This window comes from Octopus bimaculoides, chromosome 15 (genome assembly GCF_001194135.2).
Source record: "Octopus bimaculoides isolate UCB-OBI-ISO-001 chromosome 15, ASM119413v2, whole genome shotgun sequence".
Lineage (NCBI taxonomy): Eukaryota > Metazoa > Mollusca > Cephalopoda > Octopoda > Octopodidae > Octopus > Octopus bimaculoides.
Window position 1 is genome coordinate 35,977,747 of NC_068995.1, and position 6,323 is coordinate 35,984,069.

The window sequence follows — 6,323 nt, forward strand, 5'->3', positions numbered from 1 at the left end:
ATATATATATATATATATATATATACAACAAGAAATAATGTTTGTCTCTTTTTATAGAAGCAAAAGGCTTTATAGGACTGCAAAAGAAGTGCTCAAATATAAATGAGACGAAGAGAAAGAAGCATTAAGTATAGAACAAACATTAAATTTAGGTCAACGACTTTACATACAACACCATCCCTCAAACATTTAATCATATATAAAAAGATCACCATGGTTTTCAAGCACATAAAAAATAATACATATACATAAAATCACAGAAGATAAAAATATATAATCGAATAAAATACAAATAGAACGGCCTATAAAAAAAATATATATAAACGGCTAGAAATTCAAAAACTACCAAAAAACCTAATAGACAAATATAAAATAAATAAAGATAAAAATAAAATAAAATAAATGTCCACTGACTAAAAAAGTTTTATCCGACGATTAAAATATTTTTTTTTAATTTTTTAATTTAAAAAAAAAATATTTGCAAACAGTCTTATACTTCCCTCACACAAGTACGTCCAAAGTTCATAAGTAAACAGACTCCCACAGGTCAAATTCACATACATCTTGAAAAAAGTATTTTACTCCCCTCACACAAGTACGTTCAAATGATAATAAGCAGACTCCACAGGTCAAATTCAAAATTCACACACACACACACACACACACACACACACACACACACACACACATATATATATATATATATATGGCCATTTCGGGAGCTCACCACCGCAGTTCATTTACACTAAAGTGCATCGTGGCGATGACCCCCTCATCAGGATAAACAGGAAACAGGACATATGCACAGATCAAAACGTTTTTATTGATTCTTTATTTCCCACTTGGGGCCAGCATAGATGGGGACAACATAATCTGATTTGGGGTCAGATACACGGTATGATTTCAACATAAAAATGCATTTAAAAATTTAACCTGTATATCGAATGATTTACATTAAACAAAGGACAAAACAAATGGAGTGATGTTTGGGCTTAGCCCCAACCCCGCGAGCCCCAATCCACCACTGATACCTTTCCAAGACACTTTATGGCGTACTCACACGGTTACATCCACTCGAAACACTTGTGCTACATACTTCCATCTTTCATTGAACATTTTCTCCGACAGACATCTCTTCTCCAGCCTCATTTTCCTTTTCAAATGAAAGGCGAGTCCAGAGATGAAGCTGCTTGCCTTGGCTCCTTTCATCCTTGTCTTCCATACCACCTCTTTCGCTATTGTTACTACGATGAGAAAACAATTCTTGCCTTCATTCGACAAAAATTCAGGTGGATCAATTTTTATAATTGACTCAGTCGACAGCTATACTCTTCTTGCACCAGACAACAGATGTTCCGCATAAGCCCACATCTCCGACACCTCCGGACACTGAACAATAGCGTGCGCGACGGTATCCCTATCCCGCTCACATCTTGGACAGGTCAGTGAATCGCACTGACCATGTCTTGCAAGCTTATCCCGAACGGGTAAGGCACTTCTGTAGCATTGCCAGGTCAAAGACTTTTGGAAATAATCCAGCGCCTTCAACCCAAACGTACGAAAGGACAGGCTGTCAAATTGAATATACCCAAGACTCAGGGTCTCCTCCAGGCCATCGTCACATTCAGCCTCTACTAACCCTCTATAGAAAATGCTGTAGAGCCCCCAGGGCTGGCATTACCCGAGCGGCGGAATAGCAAGAGAGCCTTACGACACTCCGTATGCCACTCACTCAACCTTGATCTACGAAAGCACCAGTCTTCACATCCACAAAAACTAGCGAACAAGGGAAAGATCAACAGCAAATGCATCCCTAGTCCTCCTTTTAACAGTCTTTGACAACAGATAGAGCGTCTTACAAGTGGCTTCGAGCCCTTCCACAAAAAGTGGAAGAGCTCTCTTTTCAGCTTGGTCAACCACGAATCCGGACAAGGAACGACGGTTAGGCGATAGGTAATGGCTGATGCGATGAACACATTGGCCACCTCCGCCCTCCCTTTCAGGGATAGCCATCGCCAAGACCAGGTCTTGACTAAGAAGGCCACCCTGCTCGAAAACTCGGCCAGTTCTTCTCTACCTGGAGATCCGGTCCGAACCAGACCCCTAGTAACTTAACCGGTCCCTCCGTCCAACGTCCTACGACGCTGTCTGAAAGCATTGACTTGCCTCTCCAGGTGCTGAGTTGCAAGCCGACCGATTTTTCCCGGTTAATCTTTGCTCCTGCCATCGTCTCGTAAACCTCAATAGCCTTGCCTACCTCTTGTGGATGTTCCATTTTGGTCACACTGATGGTGATATCATCCTCATAAGCTGAAACAAACTCTCCATATCCTGGCTCTCTCGGGATGCCACTCAACCTTCACAGTAACGGTAGATACAAAAGTGGTGAGAGTGGACAACCTTGGCGAACCGAGCATTTGATACACAACGGTCTTGAAAGAAAATCGTTCACTCGAACGATCGAGTCAATGTTATCATACAATTGAAATATCCACCTAAGGAAGCCAAGACCCAGGCCAAACTGTGCAAGAACAGTCACCAGGTAATGATGGTCAACCCTATCGAAAGCTTTAGATTGGTCTAAATGTACCAATGCCCCACCTCTGCCAAATTTATACCCAAACCTCTCTAAGGTGTAGCGGAGAATGTGGGGGATTAAAAATAAAATTTTAAATATGGTAACATGAGTGATACATGAAAATGAGCGCCTGCCCCACCTCAAGCAGCAACACTTACTTTCTTCTCAATCCTGTGTCCTTCAAAAGGTCCAATCCGAATTTTTTCTCTCAGTTCCTCATATCCTACTTTTACCGGTATCCTTTTCAGGTTCGCATCAGTCTTCCAATACTTATAACCTTTTTTATATTTTGCAATTACTTCCTTCTGGCTCTGAGACACCAGTACACACATGTGCTAACCCACAACATTAATATATCCCTCAACTTACACAAATTTTTCTGTCTTCCACCCTTCTAAACAAGTACCACTAAGAAACTATAAATATCATGTAGGGAGTAACAATAATAACTTCTTAAACCTATAATATAACCCTTAGTTTTAAAAAATTAGTGTAAAATATAACTTAAATATTCTTTTAGCTGATACCAGATATCAGTCTTTTATTGATATTAGCTAAATAAGTAAATATATAATTTTTTAGTCTAATATATTTTGAATTATTATACTTTTTCTATAAATCTTCTCTACAGGTGTTAATAAGCTACATATACTTTTACCATAGTATTAGTAATTTAGCTATTTCATTCCTTTTCTATGGTGTTCTGCCCTACTTGATTATTTTATTTCATTTCTTTATTAATTTATAATTAGCCTTTATTTATTCATAAAATTAAGCTAATCTTTGTATCTCTATAACTTCATACTTAGCTTATATAAAACTATAATGGTATATTCACTACTTATTAAAAACACTGCTTAGATTATAATTTTATAAAATATATAATTAGAATGTTCTTCTACTTCAATACTCCTTTATTAATACCAGTATATACCAATTAATCAATATTCACAGATACCATTTGATGAGTTAGTATTTAAGTGTACAATATGTATAAATATTAAACTATTTCTGGATAATTTCTTTTCCTCCCTCTATTGTGGTAAAAGTTTGGTTTATACTCAAAAGTATTCATAAATCTCTATCCTTTTGTTAATATATTCTTCTTAATAACCCTCTGAATAGCCATAAACTTTAACTGTATACAATATAGCAGCATTGTTTAAAACACTTAACTATAGTACTACATGATAAGACTTCCCCTGTTTCATTATCAATGGTCTGCTAGTGGGTGACCCCCCACCCCTAGTTGTCAGTTAACATCTTGTTTTAAGTTTTCCTTTACCAGACCTCATGATATTGCTTCTAATAAATTTTGATTTTTATGACTATACCAACTATGATTTCTGTCTGCTCTATCAGCCCTACCCCTAACAGATACTGCCCTTTATTCTCTCAGCCTTAGATATATAAGGATTTGATAAACTAGTCTATAAATTAAAACTGACCCCATAAAAATAAATAAAATCAGTGACAGGCAGAGTCTTCTTGAAAATTTGGTAATTTCTATGCTGAAGTAGAGGCAACATGTTCTTTGTCTATCTCCTCAACTTCTTGGAGATTTTAGGTATAATTATACTAATGTGTCCATCTGTTCTAATTTAATTAAATTCTATGTCTTTGTGCAGCTGAGGATTGCTCTGCGTTTTAAATTGATGTAATGCTTGCATTGTTCAATTAAATGGAGTTGCATGAAACGATCGTACTGCATTACTTCTGGATATCCTTGTTGCTTACTTTTGATTTTAACCACCTTACTTTGAAATTGTATGGATAATACCGTACTAAATTCTGGTGCCTCAACTTAAGTACCATATTCATCTGAATCTAAATTTTTGCTTATAACGTGGTATCCTAGTGTATTTTAAAAGCTGAATGAAATGTTTTTGATCTTAGGTCCTCGACGACTAACTGGAGTAAACAGCCACAACAATAAAAACTAGTATGAACAATATGACCACCACGCCACCAACGATACCTGCCCACCATTACTAACCACTGCAACCCACATCATTACTATTATCAACATACTAACTTTTGAATCTATGTGTCTATAACAGAAATTAGCATGTACGCCAACACGTGTGTGTGTGTGTGTGTGTGTGTGTGTGTGTGTGTGTGTGTGCAGTTAACTTGATCATAGAGTACTTTGTCTTCCTCGGTTCACCTTTTCATCTCATTTTCATTATTACATCCATAGGAATAAGACAAGTTTTTACTCTCACTAACAGATCGTTCCCGGGCCAATTGTTTTGCTACATATTTGTTGTGGATAATTAATCGCAGCTGCTTTTGGATTTACCATCAATTTAAGCTTTCAAGTAGAACTCAGTTCTAAGGAATCGTACAAGGATTACACTGGATATTATGCTTGATGCTTTGAAAAGATTTGATGCGGGAGAAAAAGTAGGTTATATTGTCAAAATATTAAATCTTACAATGTCTGCAGGGAGAACAATACACAACAACAGAGTGAAAATTATGTCAAGTGCTGAAAATGTTACTCCATTAATTGCCCAGACCTTATTTTTCCATAGACCTAATGTAATGCTGAAAATGGAACGAACTCTTAAATCGATCGAGGATTAGAATCGGTGGAATGTGCCGAGAAACAATGGTAGTTTTGAAAAAGCAAAAAAAAGGGCCTATAACTGTTGGTTAAGGTGGAGTCAGGGGTCACCAGTTCTAACGATAATGTTGTAGAGAAAAGAAAGTGAGCGAGTGAAAGTTACAGAGTCGAGGGAAATTGTGAGTCTAATAATTGTTTCCTTCTTCTGGCCGTTTGTCTCAAGTGGCTGTCTGCTTGTGGCTGGCCATCTCTAGTTGCTTCCGTTCACTAACTGATTTTGGCTTACGGAGTTCTAGTATTTATGACTATACAAAACCAGTCAGAAGGAGAGACATATTGTTGAGAACAATAGATTTCGTTGGGGGTCTGTGATCTCAATTCTAACTTTTCATGGCTTAGAAGTGGTTAGAAGGGTCAAGTGGCAAAGACATAACTCAACTTAGCAAAAGCCATGTGTTCATTTTATAGCTGTCAACTTAATGTTTCTCTGTAGGAAAAGTGCTGTTGCAAAGTTAAGGGAAATTGGCAGATACAGGTTCGAATCTACCCTATGCCTAAATGAAGTCCACTAGAAGCCAAAGGTTTATATCACGATTTACAGAAAAAAGAATGTGAAACTTCTAATGAAAAGCCATTTTGGGCTAGTAAAGACTGGCTTGAAAGGTTTAAGTGCATGAATTTGCACAACATAAAAATGACCGGAGAAAATGCGAGCGCTGATACAGAGGTTGCTACTAATTATCCTGAGCAGTTGAAGAAAATGATTGCTTAAGGAAGATACATACCAGAGCAAGTATACAATGTTGCTGAGATTGCACTTTTCTGGAAGCACACGCTACTAGAATTTTTATTTCTCGAGAAGAAAAATCAATACTGTTATGTTTCCCTCGGACTGACTCGCAGAGATAACATAACGAGTTATACAATTTAATTATTACATTTATTGTTCAATTACATACAAAGAACGCACTCACCCAATGTTCGTTATGAATAAACAAAAGTCATGTCCGCCATATATATATCAATGACATTTTAGTCCGACAGTCACACAAGACAACAACAATGAAACAATGAACTCAGACGAACCACATGACACACGGAACGTCAGACGAATTACATATCTAACAGTCCATATAACACCTCCCCACTGAAATTGATGCTACACAAGAAGTATCA